Source organism: Solanum verrucosum, unplaced genomic scaffold (assembly GCF_900185275.1).
Source record: "Solanum verrucosum unplaced genomic scaffold, falcon-dt-bn FXZP01000101.1, whole genome shotgun sequence".
NCBI lineage: Eukaryota > Viridiplantae > Streptophyta > Magnoliopsida > Solanales > Solanaceae > Solanum > Solanum verrucosum.
This window is the reverse complement of record NW_026020111.1, coordinates 1,848,476-1,871,538: the sequence shown is the minus strand read 5'-3', so window position 1 is coordinate 1,871,538 and position 23,063 is coordinate 1,848,476. Positions and strand designations below refer to the sequence as shown.

The 23,063-nt window shown below is 33.8% G+C and overlaps 1 protein-coding gene and 1 pseudogene across 1 annotated transcript in view; one reads left to right on the top strand and one right to left on the bottom strand.

The window, feature by feature from the left end:
- Positions 1-23,063, bottom strand: part of LOC125825438 (uncharacterized) — a 1,130,247-nt gene that overhangs the window by 595,688 nt on the left and 511,496 nt on the right. The window lies entirely within an intron of this gene.
- Positions 9,406-16,540, top strand: LOC125825481 (uncharacterized; annotated as a pseudogene).

The following is a 23,063-nucleotide window of genomic DNA, read 5'->3' as shown; positions in this document are numbered from 1 at the left end:
AAACTTAAGTATTGGGAATTTGGAAAATCTCCCTGTAAGGTGCCAATAACTGAACTCTAAGATGTCATGATGAGGAAAGGGGAAGCAATAACTTAAAAAGGCATTTTAAAGATACAAGCTAAGGGAAAGAGAGTTCTATGTGTATGTCTGGATGCATATTACTGATGTTCTTAAAGGGGAAAAAAATACCTGAGAAAGGGAGCAAAAGTTTTTCTTCAATAGAAGCCTATTAAATTTGTGATGTATGAGTAATATATAAATATATATTACCTTACCCTTATTTTTATTTTTAGAAATTAGAAAGGACAATAAAATTACATGTGTCTTCTTAAAAATTAATGGGGTTTTGGTTGCCAATGAAATTGTGCCAAAAAAGAGACAAAATCATTACATTTGACTACCAAATGTAATGATTTTGTCTTTTTTTTTGGCACAATTTCATTGGCAAGCAAAACCTCATGAATTTTTAAGAAGACACATGTAGTTTTATTGTCCTTTCTAAATAAGGGTAAAAAATATCTATCTATCTATCTATTTCTCTCTCTCTCTATATATATATATAGAAAGAGAGAGACAGTTGGAGAGAGAAAAAGTGGTCATCTGGGTATTAGGAAAAGTGGCAAGTGCATTGGTATAGACATAGTTTGCAGGAAAAAAAGAACACGCGTTAAGCAAAAAGGCTTCTGAAAAGTAAAAGTTGATCCATAAGCACTAAATAAGTACACGCTTATAGTAGCAGTAAGAAAACCTTGGGTACAATATTGAATTGTAGTGTTCGTCCTATCCTTGCATTGGAACAAATTAAAGGATGATTAATTGACTAGCCTTTTACAAACGGTGTGAAGATTCAGATTCAATAACTGATCGCAGTATCTCCAGCTTGCTTCTGCTGAGCGGCTTCACCTTTTTAGCGTTTCTCTAGTTAATGCTTGATGGGAAAACATGTTCCTTTTCTATGTATGATAGAACTGTTAGAATTTATGCGGATGACTTTGTCAGCAGAATGCAGAATAGTGTATTTGACTACATCTGTTGTACATGATTAACACATAGTAGCTGGTGCTGAAAACAAAAAGAAAAAATTGTAAGATTTAAATATGGTATGTGAAAAGGTTAGTATAAATATTTATAGGCGTTTACATGGTACGAATGATTTAACTGGCTGCACAACTGTCGCAGAAAAAGCCAAACAAACATGTATAAAGTATGCTGATACATATAAATAAAGGAAACCTTGCCATAGGTTGTGCCAAATATGTCTTCTACTATCAAGGAGAGGAATTTTTCAGCTAGATGACCAGAAATACATGTTTTCGAGCTACTGGCAACAATAAGATCAACTTGGAAGGTACAACTGGAACATAGTGAGTTAATAGTTAAAAATATTGCACATATATGCTCGATTTTGTCGAAAGAGAATTCATGTGTATTAGAAACTTACCAGAAGCAGATTTGAAGCAGTCAAAGAAAATAAGATGGGAAAAAGTTTAAATGAGATTCGAAGTGAGAGCTGTGGTTGTTGTTAATTCGACTTTTGATTAGAGGTGGACACTGGGTAAAAAGGACCATAGATGCACTCTGTACATCAAAGTTATATACATATTTATTTACATTTTCAAACATGCATAGGAAAATAATATACAGTTTATGATATCGAAAAATTACTGTAACTAAGGATTAGAGCAACATTGAAGAAACATAGAAGCAAATTAAATTGTACAAGCTTTTCTTTTTATAAAACACATGTATTGTCTGTACATCAAAGTTATATACATATTTATTTACATTTTCAAACATGCATAGGAAAATAATATACAGTTTATGATACCGAAAAATTACTGTAACTAAGGATTAGAGCAACATTGAAGAAACATAGAAGCAAATTAAATTGTACAAGCTTTTCTTTTTATAAAACACATGTATTGTAATATGTGTATTATATTTACCCATGTAAACCCTATTACTGAAGTAGAACTGAACATTACTCTCTCTCAACGCCGGCGAAAGAGGATTAGAAATTTTTCCCTGTTCACATCCAACTTTTTTCAAATGCTAATTCAAATACCAAAAAAATGTGAAAACAGAGTTAAAACACTATGAATTAAGAGATTATTTACTTGATCTGTTGTTTGCCTTCTCTTGGTCTCATCACAGCGTAGTAATTTAAGATAGTCAGCTTGCAACGTCTGCCTAGATGATCCTTACAGGATGTTTCGTTCAAAAAATTTAAAATGGAAAAAAACATATTAAATGACAAATGATGATTTCTTTATATCAGCAGAATTATCCTACAATTTAGATGCATAAATTAACATACCTTCTTTATCTACCAAAAAGCACAGAGTTGAGAAGCTGTCAGCTCCCCTGCGTTTTAAACTATTCAAATACACTATCAAGCAGACCATGCAGTTTAAACTGTTATATGATATATCATAACAATATTCTTTTGCTGAATGAACAATTCGCCTAATAATGACGGCTATTAAAATGTCATCGTTAGATTTTGATTACTCAAAAGAATATAGCATATTATTATCTCTTGTTTCATGAAGACCTGAACAAATTCAAAAGATGCGTGCTTTATTGCAAGGACATAAGGAGCTTTTAGATTGTCAAAGTAGTGCAAATCTAGCAGGTAATCTTATTCTTGCTTGAAATGGATTGTAGACACTGGAGCCTCAGATGACATGTTACAGAATCATGCGTATTTGCATCATAAGAAATAGTATCAGCGGAGAGCAGACGTAAGTTTACTGTGGATGACATAATAGCTTTAGTGGAAAGAACCAAAAAAAAAGAACTGGCGATGAAATGCAAAAAATAGCAGTAGCACCTTAGACGCATTTGTTGTGGACAATGGATGGACCACAACTATCATACTCGGCCTTCAAAATCCATATCTGATTAAGTACAGTACATGTTTAAGTTAGCAAGAACCCAGTTGAAAATGTAGTTTAAAATGCAAAAGAATATGCAAGAGAAGATTTTAAAAAAAAGAAAAAAGCTTGCTTACTGGAAGGTGCTAAGTGAAGTGAGGATGGATAGTCACTGTACTTTGTCTCTGGTGTCATTAGTGAGATTTATCATCTTGATAAGTGATTTCCTTTCCCCTGCAGTATGAATTCCAGTATCCATTTGTGTCAGATCTGACCTACTACTTCTCTTTCACTTTCACAGACAGAATTGTTGTGTTTAATTTCAATCAATATTAATCTTAACTGTAGGTAGTTAAGAATACTTGCCCTTTGTAGTTTTTGATATATGAATAGTTTAAGTTTCAGCCCTGCGCTTGGAGATTGAAGTACAACAGTTGTTGCTTTCATTTCCTCCACGAGTAGCAACTTGCTCAAATTCCTTTAGCAAATCTTGGCTTTCCCTCACGAGCATCATGGGAATCTTTGTACTGCTCTTCCTAACTCTAGAATCAACATGTTCCCACATTGCATCATTTCATTCCTCAAATCTTAACCATCCTATAAAATTGTTTCCATAAATGAGAAACTGGAAAAGAACAGATATAGAATTACATAGTCCATATAAATTAAGTTTTTGAGATAAAAGCTAATATAATAAACTATCAGTAAAAATTATTCGTTCAATTATAAATCACAATTCTAAGGGCAAAAAAGAGGACGCTCAAGAAGTTATTAGAAATATCCTCTGCTTTTGAAATCTATTTAGTATATATAAACTTTTGGACTATTCAATATGTCGCAGAGTACTCTTGAGATTTTTGTACAAGTGGACTTTTTAGTGCAGACATTAGTGCTTGTTCCTGCAATTTATCGGAAAGTGCACACACCAAAGATCAGAATCTAAATAATATATATTTTTACTAAATTTCACAACATACACAATTCATTGCCTACAATTCACATAATGCTACAACAGAAAGATTATTAAATAACATACCTGAGGAGAATTTGAGCAAGCAGTTCCCTTGATTTTCATGGATACTGCTCTATTGGAGATCAATTTCATGCATCATCTTCCTTGCTCTTGAGCTATTTTAATTCATAGGAACTTCAAATCTATTAGTTGTCCGATCCATTGAATCTCTGAAATAGAGTAGACGATCAGATCTAAAATCACTGTTACATCTCAAAAGATGTTCGATAATCTACAAAGAGGAAAAACGACAATGCAAACAAAAGTAGACATTGTTAGAAAAGAAATTCAATTAACAAAGTAATCACTCCTAAAGGTTGACTTAAAATTCTTGATGAATCCAACCATTCTGGCGTTATTTTCACAGAAGCAACATCAAAACTATTTTCATCTTTTTTCACATCTGAAATGAACTTGAAGCACCAATAACTAAGCACTGAAAAATTAAATCTATGACAAAAGTAAGTTAAAAGTGTTTCAATATATAATACAACAAAATAAAGAGAACTCGTCTCCTAAATTAGGCCTACTAAATTCAAAGGTAAAGCACAGCACTCTTCCGAAAAACAGGTCATTACTATACAACTACATGCAATTTTCACCAAGCAGACAACCGAATGACGGCATTAGCATTCATCAATCAAGGATCAGACAGTACTTATCCAGAAATCATCTTAATAGTTGTTAGAATTTAGCGATTGTATCAAAACATAGAAAAGGTAGCAATTGATACATAGGAAAATGTAGAAAGATATAGCAAACTGATTATAAAACAACAACGATAGTTAGGATTTGTTTATTGTGGAACACATGCCTACACAGCCAAGACTACATAAGGAGAATGAGACATAAATGTAGAATTATACAGGGACACAGATAGTAATGTAATTCTGATTTTTTAACAGACATCAAATTGAAGAGTCAAAACCTCTAGTAGTAGTTGCTTTTAAAAGAAAATCTCCTCTGGCTTCAGAAGAAAAGCTCCTCAACACCTCCAAGCCACAGCTCACAAGAGCTCCTGCTGCTTCCAGCATAGCGCAAGTGATGTCTGTCGCTTGTGGACGTGAAACCCTCCTCCCTGAGTTCTCTTAACAACACATTCAACCTGGATTTTAGTCATATTACTAAATGCAAGAGATGGAAATCCTGAAGAAGCAAAAAATTTTCTCCATGGGACAAAATTGTAATCCTCAAGTCTAGAGATACTGTAATATAATGTAGGCACACTCACAAACCAATTGGCAAAGAAACTGGAACAAAAAGTGTACTATGCATCTTAATGAAGGAATGGAATAGAACTATAAGCATGTAATCATAGTATTTCTAATTACTGGTCCTTGTCAAATTATGTAATCATCTTTTAAGTTTGGAATTTAACAGTCGAAAATCTTTCTACTCCTTATCGTGACCAACAAAAAGAGAAGGTGCTACTACCAGTACTATGAAGAATAACGGATCATGAAAAGCTATATGAGGTTCCTTTTTTTGGTTGAATAAGAAGCTCGAAAGCTATCTTGTATTTAGAATTCGTCATTAAAAAATGTGATTACCTTGTCAAATATACACCATCGACTGCTAGGAATTTGAAATTTGAGTTTTATATCTATAGACTCTGTTGGTTGAAAGTCTCTCTCTGTATTCTCATTGAATTCTTGTTAATACAATCTTATACCTATGAAATTGAGACAAAATAGTTATGAGTACACGTATCTACAAAATGAATTAAAGGAAGAGCGGCAAAAGCTCACAAGATATCTGGTGAGCTTTACCTCATTGTCATTCTTTCATGTTACACCCATTTCATATTTATGGGTTGCTGTTAATTTTCACTATTTCCAAACCAAAAACACAGAAAAAGTAAAAGACAACTTCAACTTTAATAAATAAGAAATCAATATCTCAGGAAAAAAATAAAATGAATATTACCTCCGATTTTGATAGTCAAATGTGAAATTTCATCACCAAAATTGCTGCACCATCTCGAAACTTGAATCACTCTTCTCTAATTTTCCATCAATTTCCAAGAGTCTCTTCTTTGCCAAAAGTATGGGAGAATGAAAAATAGAGAAGTAGAACATGATGGAAAGATGAAAAAATGACGCAAGGACCAAAGCAAAATAATGAAAAACCGGTGGAGGTAGAAGGACATGTGTAGTACACGTGTTTATTTACAGTGAATAAATTTAAAATATTGAAAATTCGTATTTTGCAAAATATTGGAACATTCTTCATCAGAATAATTCTAAAATTTTCAGTTTGAATATTCAATTTTAAAAATTCTCTCCAAAAAAATATAATTTAATTCGATAAATAATTATGTAAAAATTTGTCAAATAAATTGCCAAAAACAAAAATGGATAGTTATATTATTTTAATAATTTTGAGATTTTCTCAAAAAAAATTCTTAATTAAAAAATGCTAACAAATTACAAAACACCGGTATCATGTAGTGTTCTCTTCTATGTCTCTCTCACTTCGTATAAACTTTACTTATATTACTTAATTTGTAGATTTATCAAACCTTTTAAGCTTATCATTAAATAATATTATATGTTAGAAAATTGGCGCAACGCGCGGGCACGTATACTAGTAATAATTAAAAATAGCTTTTCATATTTGTCCTTAATATTTTTCTTTAAGAGGAGTGTTATATCCCAACAACTCACCTAATATAGACTAGAGGAAGTACCATTCATTTCCCCAATATATTTGTCAAAATATTGAATTAATTATATTCAAAGAATAATATAGTAAAATTAGGGAAAAGGTACAACCCCCCCAAACTATGTCCGAAATCCCAGAGATACACCTTAACTAAACTAAGATCATATTACCCCCGTGAACCCATTTTGTTTTTTAAATTTGTACACCTTTTTGGCTTACATGGAATCCAAATATCTCCCACACGCCTCAATTGCGTGGAGTCACGGAGTGTGCCACGTAAGACAAAAGGTGTACAAAATTACAAAAAAATAAAATGAGTTTGGGGGGGGGGGGGGGGTAATAGGACCTTAGTTTAGTTAAAGTGTATCTCTGAGATTTCGGTGTCTAGGGGGAGGGGGGGTAATTATGCGTTATCCCAGTAAAATTACTCTTTTATTTATTTCTCGTTAAGAAATGTGACAGGTGTGTACCAACTCAGACCCAAAGAGTATAAAAGTTCTTAAATACTAAAAAAAACAGCCATAACATTTCACAAGGTTTTAGGGTTTTCATTTCCCTTTTTCCTTTGCTTTTGAATTTTCAATTTTTCGTCTTCGTCTTGGATTACCAGGATACCGAGTTTATTCAAGTCCTTAATCTCCTCAGGTATATTCCAAATTCAATCAGAGCTTCTCATGTTAATTGATATACGTCCTCACTATATATGATAATGATTTATACTATGTTTTTTTTTCTCTTAAAGTAGGTAGATATACTCATTTGTGTCAGAAGCATTTTTATTGTGTTTTTTACTCTATGTTATTTCATGTTCTCCTTGATTGTATCGATGATATGAGAGTCATATCCATCACCCTTCGTGTCCACCGTTCCAGGAAGGCGCTGAGCACCCAACTCGAAAAGGGCTACCTCAGAAAAAGCTGCGTACTTGTGGTAGAGTGAATACTACCTAGTGTGGAGCCGTCGAGGTTCTCCCACATTAAGAGCTAGCTTTTTCAGTGTGGAAGAATGGATATTTAGAGTCCCCAAAATTTGTATAAGAAAGTTACTGTCTATATATATGGTCTTGAGAAATGGATAACTTTTGAGTCGAGTTAGGTGCAAATGTTCATTAATTTCTTTGTATGATAAAGAGTAACATGGAAGCAGAATGTATCGGTTGGTATTTATAAATAGTTAATCTAGAGTTGGCAGATGGTTTAAACAGGACTCTCGGTGAAATTATAGTAGTGGCGGAAGGAGATTCAAAATATAAATTTTGAGATAAATACATAATGTATACCAAAGATTTAAATATATGATCTAAAACAGATTTTGAACCCCATTTGCCACTACACTAGTATCTTCCCTTATGTCAAATGGGATTTAACAATTTACACATAACTAGGAAGATTATGTTTGCCTTAATTACACAGTATAATTTTTTAACGAAGGGGATCAAATTAACAACATTGCCAGTACCTAGTTCCACCACTTAATAATAGTGCTAACTTCTAACTACCTATTCTAAATGGAACTGTCTTCTATAAATAGTACTTAATAAGTTTAATAAAATATGTAGGATAAGTTGATTGATTTCTTCTAAAATTAGGGGGGAAGTAAATTCAATAATAGTGCTAACTGCTAACTAACATTTCTAAGAACTTAGGGGTGAAGTAAATTCAAAACATAACATTAATGGGTTGAAACCAAAAATGTGTTGTATAATTTTTGACAGAGATTGTTTGTGCATTTCTGAAAGGAGATTTTTTTTCTTTTATTCTGCTTTCTAAACTCATGAGAACCTTAAATTTGTACCTACTGAAAGGATTTGAGACCATACTAGGACTGGCCTGTTGTGGGATCTACTAAAAAGAACCCTTCAAGGCCACAATTTATCTGATGCCACGAGTAATTGTTGGGTTTTAAAAGATGTGAATGAAATTGAATAGTTGTGACTTTTGTAAAGAGTTTTGACTTTTCAGAAGAGTTGCGACTTTTCAGATGAATTGTGACTTTTCTGAAGAGTTGTGACTTTTATGAAAAGTTATGACTTTTTCGTAAGGTTGTGACTTTTCTGAATGGTTGTGACCTTTCTGATAAGGCACAATAAACAACTATTCACACTACCATCTATTGTCTATAAATAGAGGGGTTTCTCTTATGTTTCAGTAACAAATTTTTGAACTTCTTTCTTTTCTACTAAATCTAGTATTATAAGTGTACTTTACTTTTGTTGAGTGGTTTGCTGACACCGTGATTTTAAGTATTAATACACCGGTGAGTAAGATTATTCTATTATGAGAGGATATATTCCATTAACTTCAGGTACTTGAGGGGACTAATTTTCTTAAGAAAACATTGTGCATTCAATGGGCTCAATTTTCTTTTTAGAGAAAATATTTTGTTTATTATTTTTAATTTGTTTCAGATTCTATTTTCTTTATTGGTTTTAAGTTTCTAGTTTTGAAAATATTCTTTAAATTTTGTTGTTTCTTACCAAGATCTTCAAAATTATTGTTCTAAGTATCTTAGTAATTATTTCACTCCAAAGGTGGCTTTGAACTTTAGGTATTTATGTCAAGCATGATGCATTATACACAAACATTCTGCTGATCATCTTTGCTGTTTCCTTGGGAGGAGAGTGTTTTTTTAGCTCATGCTGAAAGCATAACTTCTTCAGGTCGAAAATTAGCTATCTTATTTTCCTGGAGAATATGCCAAACTTTTGGCTTTTCTCCTTTAGTTGTTTTTTTCTCCAATATTTTATAACCAAAAATGGTTTGCTTTATATTGTGGACTTCTGACGTTTCTTTATTTTTCTATGGTTTCAGACTTCCATTGGTATCAACATAGTTAGAGATTTCCAGCTAAATTTCTGCCAAGGAGGAGGTTGGGGAGAGTTGAGCACATGTTGTATATAATGGGAGTGCTTCTAGAATCAATGAAATTGGGCTTCAACTTTATCCAGTTTCTGAGTATGACTCTGGCGAAGGCTTACCATATGCTCCTGTAGATTGGCCAAATGCTGGAGATAAGTGGGGCTGGCGGGCAGGGAAAAGATTTACAAGTTCAGGCACCTTTAGCGATAGATATTTGTATCTTCCGAAGCATTTTAAGGCTCCAAAAGCTGGAAAGAAAAATTCTTTTCGAAGTAAGATATCAGTTAAAAAGTATCTCCAGTCTGAGTATCCTGACATGGATATAAACCAATTTTTTGCCTCATTTAGTTGGATGATTCCTTCGAAGCAGTCGCCAAGCACAAAAGGTTAGCTTTGACAGGGATCTTTGGTATATAGCATGTAGATATTTATTCGATTGTTTGCATCAACTAAAAAAAACACTTACCACATTTTTTTATTGACGTGATGCCAATTTTTTTTCTTTTTAATTAGATATTGATTTTGACTCAGATATGAAAGAGAGGACTACATCTTTAGGGACAGAATTGCACTCTTTACTGTCTGATTCTCCTATAAGAGCCACTACTTGTAAGGCTGGTAACAGAATTTGTAGCAGTTTAACAACAGAAAATCCTTTTCCGGCCATGCTATGTGATATCTATTGCAGTGAGCCTGATTTTTGCCGAGACTATTGCTGTATCCTTTGCTGCAAAACTATCAGTTCGGACTATGATAAGTACAGTTACATTCGATGTGAAGCAACAATAGATGGCTACATATGTGGACATGTTTCCCATCTAGACTGTGCTGTACGAGCTTACATAGCTGGGACAGTTGGAGGAAGCATCAATTTGGATGCACAGTATTTATGTCGATACTGTAATTCAAGGATGGATTTGGTTCCACATGCTCTGAAGCTTTTAAACACCTGCACATCTATTGCTTCTCGTGCTGACATTGAAAAGATTTTGAATGTTGGCATTTGTATTTTGCGTGGCTCACAAAAAAGAAGTGGAAAAGAGTTGTTGCATCGTATTGAATCAATCAAGGCAAAGGTATAACTAATTGATGAATTGTACTTTTTTTCCTTATGATGCTATCGTTTTTCCATTTGAGGTTTACAATTACCAGAATGACCAATTTGATAATCATATATATAAGCTTACAAAAGGATTCTGCATTGAATATGCATTAAAAATTGAAAGTTCTGTGGATAGCACTGGTAACTTCTCTCCCCTCTCATCATCTTGTTTGTGTTGATATGTTACTTTGACTTGAATATATGCATTTGAGTAAGACATTTCAGTATATGCAAATGTGGTTCTCTTTCTATAAATATTGTTTATTTTAGGACAGAAAAATATACATTTTTTTTATTTTTTCAAGTCAACTACACTACAGTTTAGATGATTAGATAAAAAAACATATTATATAAGGAGTAAAGAGATAAAAGACATAATTGATACAAAGATTTTTATACTTGTTCGAATCACCAATGTGGTGCCTAATCCAGTTTCTTTGGCTTCCTTAGAGCTTGAATGTTTCTGATTAGACAATTAGCCTATTGTGAACTCCTTGAGATGAAAGATTACCGTTCACTTGTCGGTAACATCCTCTACTCGTATAGTTTTCAAATCTCTCCTTTTCTTTTCTTTTCTTTTCACTAGTTAACTATATTAAATACAATGTTTTTACAGATGAAATAGTGACTAGGATAAGCGTGTGCTAACTTGTTTCCATCTTTAGAAAAATCATACTTCCTTGATGCAAATCAATCTTCCTTGATTCTGATAGGGTGTGCTTTCCTTCTAGTAGCTTACTGACTCGTCTTGATTTCATTTTTATGCTAGTCAATCTCCCCGATTCCGGTACAATCATTTATCAATCTTTCTTAATTCTGGTAGAGTGTGACTTCCTTCCGTGTTTAGATTTATGCTTTCTTTCCACAATTTTTGGATGTATCTCTTTTTTTTCCTGCACAGATCATTTAGGATTAGTGTCATCATTACAACATAAAGTTGATAGAGCTTACAATACATGTTATTTGGTTCTGCCTTTAGCTATACTACTTAGATTTACTGGAGCATATCTTTTAGGCCGATATATCTAGATATTGTTGTTATTGTGCTTGTGATTCTTCTTACTGGGCTTGGAGTGCAACCATATTTTCTAAGGGGGGAAATGCAAGTCTAAATTGATTAATGGTGAACTTAGTCAATTGACTTAGTTGTTGAGTACAAGATGATTAGATATTATTTGAACAATTAAATTTAGTGGTAAACTATAATGATATTCAACTTTACCGTTTGATTGATTATTTTATATTTCAACGACACATAGTTTATATGTGAATAAGTGGCGTCGGCTACCTAGAGATACTTTACGTCTAATAGTTTTATATAGTGTATCTTCAAGAAATTGTTCCCTCTTTTTTTGTAAAATGATCAATTTTCTGTATATTAGGAAAGCTGAAATCAATTCTCAGCATGCATAAAAACTTTTCAGTAAGATTTTTAGACTGCCGATAAAGGAAGATCAATAGAAGATGCAGAGTGATTGTGGCACAAGAAAAATAATTTAACCACCCTGATACTACAATACAAAAAACTTCCATATGTAAAGTCCAATATCCATATCGATTCCAAACTTGTTCAAGGTTCCTCCTTAGAGAAATAACTATGTTGTAGGAAAAACTCTTCCTCCTGAATTAGGATTTTATTGTCCAAGTTGTAGAAGTGATCCAGCAACTTCAAAATATCATCAGGAGCAAATTGCCTATTGAAGCTTCTATCTATATTAAGTTGTAAAAGAAAATATAACGATGGATGTGTAATGTCTCATTTCTTGTGATTTTGTTTTTTATTGTGAAATGACCATTTTGCCTTTCCGCATAGCGTTTTCATGCTTATTTTGTGTTTCGAGAATGGTTGGTGACTGGTAAGGTCCCTGATGCGATCGGGTGTGTTTTTGGTAATTTGATCCCTCTTGAGCAGAGAGTTCTTGATAGGGTTGACTTTGGTCAACATTTTGAGTTCTGAGCGTCGGATGGGAATTTCGTCAGCTTGACCGCTACCGAAACGTCGAGTTTGAGCTAGTAGAGTGGTTGGTAAGGTTTTCGAGGCCTTAGGTTAAGAGTTGGGCATTTAGGAGAGAAGTTGATCTTTAGGCCTAAAGAAATGTCCTACAGGGTATTTTTGTCAAAATGATCTTTCTTTGGAAATCCAAAGATTTTATTGAATCCGGAATGCCGAGTTTAGTGGGGTAGCATATTTGATTTATTTTTATCGGGTCTCGAATAAATCCTAACGGTCCGTTTGGAGATTTTAATAAGTTGGAGATTATATTGTGTTGCCCGTCTGGGGGGTTGATTATATTGTGTTACATGTGTGGGGGCCTGATTTTATTGTGTTGCCTGTGTGGGGAATTGTATGTGTTGCTTAACCTATGTTGAGGCGTTAAATGTTGTTCTATTTTCTTTGAGAGCATGTGATTCATGAGTTGCATGTGAGAGAGGCTTGTAATGCTATTTTACCTGTTATTCTCGAGTAAGGGGCTCAGTTGGAAACATTATAATGCTTTGAGTAAACAAAATGCTTTCGAAATTGAATTCACTTATTTCAAATGAACTATTTCTCACTATTTTTCATATGAGGGTGTATATCATGATTCAACTGAGTTTTGAGAAATTTAGACTATTGATACATGTTGAGTTGATTATTGCATCCATGTTATATATGTATTGTGATGCATCCATCCTCATTCATCATATCATGTTCTTGGGAAATTGAAAAAAATGTGGAGATTCCTTTTGAGAAAGAAAATGAGACACCGTTTTATATCCTTGACCACGCTAAGGTGGCATGTTGATGAGATATTGAGATTGTGATTTGGTATATGAACTGTGAGTCCCCCATGGGTCCTTGTCTGGAAGCCTTAGCTCGACAGGGTGTATATGACAGGTTGTGCGAAAACCTTGATTCAACCGTACCACCACATCATTGTATCATTGCATTGCATTAATCATTTGAGTTGCTTGACTTGTGTGTGTTATGGGAATTATTGTGACCTTATGCGTTTACTTTACTCGCGCCGTTCTTTATAAATTGGTGGCACTAATGCTAGAGTGGAACTTTTTTGTATGCAGGTGGAAGCATTCCTTAGTAAATTTATAAGTTGATTAATTCCTTTTGCTCAGTTGCCAAGCCTACTGACTGTTTGTGGGTTGTTCTCACCACTACTTCTGAATCATTTTTTATGCATATTCTTGTTAGGGTACTCCTAGCGGTGGCTGATAATTTCTAGCTTTGGAGATCTTTACGGAGTGGTGGTGAGATCCAGTTTTTGGATCACCATTAGTTCCATATGATATTTTCAGTCTTTATTTATTATCGGAGACTTATGATGTGTTTCAAACTCTAAAGTTGTATTAGATGCTCTTTATAATTATGCTACCTGGTTTTGGGATATTCTTTGTTGTTCTTTTCTATCGTTTGTGGCCTGACCACCCTTTTGGCGTCTCGTATGTGTTATTTGTGGATTACACATTTTTTTTGGGGGGGTGGGGTTGGGGAGTTGGAGTGTATGCCATCATAACCTCAACTTTTGGATCGTAACAAAAGGCCTCTCAATTTGACAGGGGGACATATTTCAAGATACTCGAACAATCTTATCTCCAATTCCACCTGTCATTATTCCTTGAGAAGAGCATATCTTGTATTGTTTATTTAAAGTAGAATATATACCAAAGCTCCATTCAACTATAGAATTTCTTTTAATTCTAATATCCAACTATATCTCACTTTCATTAGGATGCAAGTAGCGTCAATAAAATATGAAATATTAAATACTGAATAATTGCAGGTAGAGGTGTTCACGGGTCGGTTTGGATCGTTTATTGGTAATAATCAAAATCACACCAAATTAATCAATTTTAAAATTATCAAGACCAAACCAAATCAAATATAATATACATTTATCGGTTTAGTTGTTATCGATTTGGTTCGGTTATTTAATTATTGACCATACAAAATAAAATAAAATAAACAATTCATTCAAAACGTGATAAAGGTGATAACAATCCATTCAAAACCAATAATCGTTAGAATGACTGACATTATAGAAATTTCAATCATTGAATTTACGAATAAAGTTTTAAAATTCACCATTTTTGCCTAGTCTAGAAGGAAAGGACAGTGACATTTTTCAATCCCACAAAAAAATTATCATAGACACTAAAACCCTACACGGTTTTTAGAATTGTGTAAACTGATCTAAGTCAGTTTAGACCCCTAAAATATTACTAAAAACCTTCAACGATAATGGGGTAAGGAAAAGACCAAAATACCCCTCTTTAATTCGGATGAACTTTCCTTAATTGGATAGGCTGAACTCAAACGGGCATATCTCTGTCATCCGGACTCGGAACTTAGCAAACTCAGTGGCGTTGGAAAGATGACTCAGAGACCTTTCATTTAATACCTTATGTTCCACCTAACTCATTATGCACCGAAAGTTATGGACATTTGAAGGCTCAAATTAGATCTTTCCAATTTAGATCTTACTAAAAATAGCTCTTTCTAAGATCGAGGTGTTACAATATCTCCCCCTTGAGAACATTCGTCCTCAAATGAGATCACTCTAAGTAGAACCAAGGGTGGAAACATCTAACACCTAGGTCAAACACCAATGTGCAATTTAAAACAACATACCATATCAACTTAAAGAGTGTTTTTCAAAAAGTCATTACCATGGTCTGGAATTTTTACAGAAGAGAAGAGATGTGGGTATCTATTCTTCATATCCTCCTCATCCTCCCAAGTAGCTTCTTTAACAAACTGATTCCTCCATAGGACCTTAACTGATGCAACCTCCTTGGTTCTCAACTTGCGAGCCTGATGATCAAGTATTTCAACGGGTATCTCCTCATAAGATAGGTTGTCCTTAATACCAATATTTTCATTAGGTGTAATAAGTGAAGGATCACCCATATACTTCTTAAACATTGAAATGTGAAACACTGGATGGAGTGCTGCTAACTCTAACGGTAGCTCCAACTCATAGGCTACATTGCCAATTCTCTTGGATATGTTATAACAACTAATATAGCGGGGACTAGGCTTCTCCTTCTTATCACATCTCCTAACACCCGGGTGACACCTTCAAGTAAACTCAATCATCCACCTCAAACTCCAAGTCTCTTCTCCTAACATCAATATAGGATTTCTGACGACTTTGTGCAATTTTCAACCTTTCTTGAATAATCTTCACTTTCTCCATAGCTTGATAAACCAAGTCCGGTCCTATCAACCCAGCTTCACCAACCTCAAACCAACTAATAGGAGATCTACATCTTCTCTCATAGAGAGCTTCATAAGGAGCCATCTGGATTCTAGAGTGATAACTGTTGTTGTAAGCAAACTCAATGAGAGGTAAGTGATCATCCCAACTACCCTTGAAACTGATAACACAAGCCCTCAACATATCTTCTATAGCCTGAACATAATAATTAATAATAATTCTAAGATTATGTCGGGATAAAAAAATTATACGGTAATTTAATCCTAGATATCTCACCTTATCTTGGGTAGCAAAATAAATTGAATGTAGGAGTTTTATACCTAGATTATGGTCCATATTCCATTTTTTGGTAAACTACCTGATTATTCTCATCTAAAAGTTTTGGTTGTTTGTGTTTTGTCCATTTACCTAGACATGAACATCATAAATTATCTGCTAAAGTTGTGAGGTGTGTTTTCCTAGTTTATAATGATGTTCAAAAGGGATATCTTTTTTATGATTCTTCTAGACGACAGTTGTGGGTTTCCAGACATATAATTTTCTTTGAGCATATGTTTGCTTACCTCATTACCTCTTCAACAAAATCAGACTATGTCTCCTTTCTGTACAAGTTTGAGAATCAGCAGGTACAAAATCCTACATCTCCCAATGAAGACCCTAATGGGATTACTCATGATCCTGCTCAATCAGATGCATTTCCTACAAATTATTTAGGTAATTGTACCGTGTCACATAATTCATTGAATACCTCTTTCACTGACTCATTTGACAACAATGATTATTCTGATGGTGAACCTATACCAAGTGACTAGATAAATTCTTCCATCCTTCTCTTCGTCACTCTGAATGTAAAACATCTGCCCCAGATCGATATGGATACTCTCTAGGTAGATACAGTCGATCATATGCCTTACTTGCTACTTTGAATTCTATTTTTGTCCCAACTACTTACCAACATGCATCAAATCTTGACTGCTGGAAAAATCAATGAAAGAGGAACATTCTGCTTTAGAAGAAAATCATACATGGGATTTGATATCTAAACCGGCTGAAGCTTTTGTTATTGGGAGCAAATGGATTTATTCTGTGAAAATGAAGTCTGATGGCACATTGGAGAGGTACAAAGCTCGACTAGTAGCTCAAGTATATAAACAAGAATATGGATTGGACTATGAGGAGACTTTTTCCCCTGTTGCAAAGATGTGACAATTCGTGTGCTACTCACTATAGCATCCATCAAACGGTGGAAACTTCATCAAATGATGTGAAAAATGCATGTTTGCATGGTGAACTACATGAGGTTATATACATGAATCCTCCCACAGGGTACAACGAAGCTCAACGTGATATGGTTTGTCGTCTTCATAAATCTCTTTATGGTCTCAAGCAAGCACCACGTGCATGGTTTGAGAAGTTTCGATCTACCATCATAAATGCTGGATTTTCTCAATGTGTTTCTGATTATTCATTATTCATCCGACACTCCAATACTGGTATGACAATTTTACTATTGCATATGGATGATATAATTATAACCGGCAATGATGAGAATGGAATTGTACAGCTCAATAATCTTCTTAATGCAACTTTCAAAATGTAGGACCTTGGCAGGTTAACATATTTTTTCGGGTTGGAGGTTGAATATTTGCAGGATGGTATCATGCTAAGCCAAAGAAAGTATGCAGAGGATCTTGTCACATAAGCATGTCTAAGGGATCAGAAGGTAGCTCACAAACCTATGGAGATCAATGTGGGGTACAAAAATGATGATGGTGACCCTCTTGCAGAACCAACATTGTTCATGAAGCTCATTGGTTGTCTAATTTATTTGACAATAACAAGACCTGACATCTCTTATTCGGTTCAAGTCTTGAGCCAATTTGTTACAAATCCTTGCCAGGATCATTTTTCTGCCCTCCTCAGAATCATTCGCTAAGTTTAGAGTACAATTAATCGAGGTCTTTTCATTCATTTAACATCATCTCTAAATCTTGAAAGGTATGCAGATTCGGCAGGATGTACAAACTCTTGGAAGTCTATGACAGGATGTTGTATGTTAATCAGATCATCACTTGTCTCATGGAAGTGCAAGAAGCAGCCAAAAATTTCAAAATCATCAACGGAGGCAGAATATAGATCAATGTCAGTTGCTTGTTCTGAAATTGTGTGGATACGTCGATGATGGTAGAACTTCATATCTCTGTTGATGGCTCCATTACATTACATGCTGACAATACTAGTGAAATACATATAGCAACAAATTCGGTCCACCATGAGAACACAAAGCACATTGAAGTGGATTGCCATTATATTCGAGAACTTGTTGATGATCAAGTCGTTAGTCTTCCACATATCACGTCGCATGATCAATTGGCAAACTTGTTTACAAAAGTGATGACAAATAGTAGACACCAATTCTAATTATCCAAATTAATGCTTCTTGATAAGTAGCATCAATCTGAGAGGGGATGTTGACCATATCAGATATGATTCCAAATCATATCTGATATGATTCCAAATCATATCTGATATGATTCCAAATCATATCTATTATGATTCCAAATATTTGATATGATTCTTAAATACGCGGAACAATATTCTAATTTAACTAAGCACAATCACACCATTGATATTGTGGAAGATATGATATGATATTGTGTTAGAATTATGCTTGTACCTTTGTATATAACTAGTGGATAGTTTATCAATTGTAAAGGATAGAAATACAGAATAGTTTTGAACTCTTTTTGGTCTCTGATTTCTCAATTGTTATCAAATACTACTCCCAGAACATGCAATAATGCTCATTCCGTAAAGATGTCTCTCTTTAGGGGAAAACTGAAAATCTGATACTTTGAGTCTATGCTCAATAATACTTCTTAAAAACTAAACTGAACTGAACTTAAATGACTTGACTATGCTTTTCTGAAAATCTTATTTTGACTCATTGTTCTGCATACTCTTTTATCAATGCATTGAACTTACTTTAAAGACTAATTTTAAATCCTTTCTATAGAACTGATTGTGCTTTCTTTAAACTAGCCTTATTTTCTTCATTAAGATAATGCATAAGAACTGATATATCAAGGCTTTCATAAAATTCATAATTAAATATGGTTCATGGGGTGAAATAAGCATGATCAATGATTAAGAATCGTCCAATCAATTAATATACTGAATTAGACACAACAAAATCAATAATTCATGATAAGAAAGTAAGTAGAACCCTCGAATGTAGTAAGCCTTGGGTTTGAAACCCTAGTTGAACCTTGCTAACTGAAATTTAGATGCAGGGCATGTGGAAGAGCTCATTAACTCACTATGATAGCCTTACATACCTTAAATCACTCTAATCGAAACTCTAAGTTCCAAGAGGAGCCCTAAAAGTCTCTTCTTGAACTTTAGGACGAGTTCTTGCTTTCGCTAGATATGAGAGAAATATTTGATCTAGAATCTTATTAAGAATTTGTTATTAGAGATTGAATTTTTTTAGAACTAATTTAGATACATGAGAGTAACATACTTTGGTATTAAAGATGCAGGAGATTAGAGAATTTGAGAGAAAATAATCCCCAGGTCGTCCAAGATGAATTTTATAATGACCCACCGTCTTAACTTAATAAATAGAACATTTTGAAATGTAGACTCTTGAAAATTTGTTTGGTGTGTGCAGTACCCCCACCCGGGCTGCTGAAAAAATGGCCTAGTGTGGTGCACCCTTTCTACAGGGACGCGGAACGCATGGTCAATTTGACATCTCTCTAGTAAAATTAGATAACGTTTTACTCAAGAGTCGGGTTGACGAGCAGTTACTGACGTTGGAAAGAATTTTTGTAGACCATTAATTCAATAGGTTATGGGTCGCCTAAATCGTAATATTCTAAGAGGTATGGTCGTTTGAAGTTGACCCTTATAGGAACTCATGTGAAAACATAGATAATAGAAATGTTTTGAACTTGGCTTGGTGTTTGAGGTTCCTTACGACCCTAAACCATATATGATATACTTACTACACTTTGTAAAGGTCCTTAATATATATGCACAACTTAGAATTCATTGGGTTCAAACCTATACACATACAAAGGATGATTTAAATCATTGGTTTGAAGTTGTTGGACGTTACATAGATTGTCCCGCATTTTTTTGGGTACTCAAAGAATTGTGACAGAAAGATGGAAAGCACTTCAATTCTTGGCCGAAAGCAAATGAAAAGTCCTCTGACATTTCTTGATGTGACACATGTCCCTCGACTTTTAATGCTCCGAGTACGTGTCTTCCTGTGATTGGTTAAAAACCATGGCCGACCATCCAGGCAATGCTGACGTTTCTTTTCCAAAATCTATATATGTTCTTCCATTTTCTATTTACTTCCTTCACACCTTCTCCTTAGAACTTTCTTGTCATTCTTCCGACTTTCAAGTTTTACCTGAGTTTAATCAAATATTACCATGTTCTTAACTATTCTTTGACTTGATTTATCTAGAATCTACGACATAATTACAACTTAATAGGGGAGGGTGGGGGGACAAAGTTGACAATAGCAATTTGAAGGCACAAACGACCAATTGAGGACGTGGATCATTGTTGGAGAATGAAGATGTTGGGTTAATCATTTTACAAATGACCCATTAATTTTTACAAATGATCCGATTTAGATTTTTATCCGAAAATACTAACCCCTTTAAGTTTTAAACTAAAAATCATTTTAGTTCTGCATAAATGGAAATATTTATTCATGTGGACTGTTACTTGACATTTAAAAAAAAAATACAATTTGAGAGTGCACACTACATACAATCATCTATTAAATGATGTGTGTTTTAATACATATATGGTTATAGTTTAGGTAGAAAAAAAGAACAACTGATAATGGAAGTGACTTTGACCATTTAACCTTATTTTTTAAAAATGTCTACTTTCACTTGTCGAATTTAAAAATCAAGAGATAATTTATCAATTAGTTCTTGATAAATTGGACCTTCCCCAACAAGATGAACAAAAGTTCATGTAATCAGCCAATTTAAATATTAAGATTTGTTCCCTCTAGTCCATATTAAGTGAACTGTCATAAGTTTTTTTTTATAGTTCAAAATAAGTGAATTTTTCAAAGTTCAAGATATTTGTTAATTGGATTTTGTTTCTTCATATTTATCCTTTCTTCTAATGATGTTGTTAACTACTTTACATATTTAGGAGAATAGTTTAGGAATAATAATAATTAAAAATATCCTTTCATATTTTTCTTTAAGAGGAGTGTTATATCCCAACAATTCACTTAATATAGACTAGAGGAAGTATCATTCATTTCTTTGTCAAAATATTGAATTAATTATATTCAAAGAATGATATATTAAATTTAGGGAAAAGGAACAAGTACCCCCCCCCCCCCCCCCCCAAAAAAAAAACTATTACCGAAATCTCAGAGACACACCTTAACTAAACTAAGATCCTATTACCCCCCTGAACCCATTTTTTTTTGTAAATTTGTATACCTTTTTGGCTTACTCCAAATCCAAATATCTCCCACGCGCCTTAATTGCGTGGAGTCACGGAGTGTGCCACGTAAGACAAAAGGTATACAAAATTACAAAAAAAAAATGAGTTGGGAGGGGGAGGGGGGGGGGGGGTAATAGGACCTTATTTTAGTTAAGGTGTGTCTTTGAGATTTCGGTCATAGTCTAGGGTTATCCCAGTAAAATTACTCTTTTATTTATTTTTCGTTAAGGAATGTGACTGGTGTGTACCAACTCAGACCTGAAGAGTATAAAAGTTCGTAAATACTAAAAAAAAAAACTTATTACAGCCTTTGCATTTCACAAGGTTTTAGGGTTTTGATTTCCCCTTTTCCTTTGCTTTTGAATTTTCAATTTTTCGTCTTTGTTTAGGATTACCAGGAGACCGAGTTTTTTCAAAGTCCTAATCTCCTCAGGTATATACCCAAATTCAATCAGAGCTTCCCATGTTTATTGATATACACGTCCTCACTATATATGATAATGATTTATACTATGCTTTTTTTTTCTTAAAGTAGGTAGATATACTCATTTGTGTCAAAAGCATTTTAATTGTGTTTTTTACTCTATGTTATTTGATGTTCTCCTTGATTATATTGATGATATGAGAGTCATATCCATCACCCTTCGTCTCCATCGTTCCAGGAAGGCGCTGAGCACCCAACTCGAAAAGGGCTACCTCAGAAAAAGCTGCGTACTTGTGGTAGAGTGAATACTACCTAGTGTGGAGCCGTCGAGGCTCTCTCACATTAATAGCTAGCTTTTACAGTGTGTAAGAATGGACATTTAGAGTCCCCAAAATTTGTATAAGAAAGTTACTATATATATGGTCTTGGGAAATGAATAACTTTTGAGTCGAGTTAGGTGCAAATGTTCATTAATTTCTTTGTATGATAAAGTGTAACATGGAAGCAAAATGTATCGGTTGGTATTTATAAATAGTTAATCTAGAGTTGGCAGATGGTTTAAACAGGATTCTTGGTGAAATTATAGTTGTGGCGGAAGGAGATTCAAAATATAAATTTTGAGATAAATACTAGAATGTATACCGAAGATTTATATATATGATCTAAAACAGATTTTGAACCCCATTTGCCACTACACTAGTATCTTCCATTATGTCAAATGGTATTTAACAATTTACTCATAACTAGGAAGATATGTTTGCCTTAATTACACAGTATAATTTTTTAACGAAGGGGATCAAATTAACAACATTACCAATACCTAGTTCCACCACTTAGTAATAGTGCTAACTTCTAACTACCTATTCTAATGAACTCTCTTATAAAAATAGTACTTAATAAGTTTAATAAAATATATAGGCTAAGTTGATTGTTTTCTTCTAAAATTAGGGGGGAAGTAAATTCAATAATAGTGCTAACTGCTAACTAACATTTCTAAGAAATTAGGGGTGAAGTAAATTCAAAACATAACATTAATGGGTTGAAACCAAAAATGTGTTGTATAATTTTTGACAGAGATTGTTTGTGCATTTCTGAAAGGAGGATTTTTTTCTTTTATTCTGCTTTCTAAACTAATGAGAACCTTAAATTTGTACCTACTGAAAGCATTTGAGGCCATATTAGGACTGGCCTGTTGTGGGATCTACTAAAAAGAACCCTTCAACGCCACAATTTATCTGATGCCACGAGTAATTGTTGGGTTTTAAAAGATGTGAATGAAATTGAAGAGTTGTGACATTTATAAAGAGTTTTGACTTTTCTGAACAGTTGCGACTTTTTTGACGAATAGTGACTTTTCTGAAGAGTTGTAACTTTTATGAAAAGGTACGACTTTTCTGTAAGGTTGTGACTTTTCT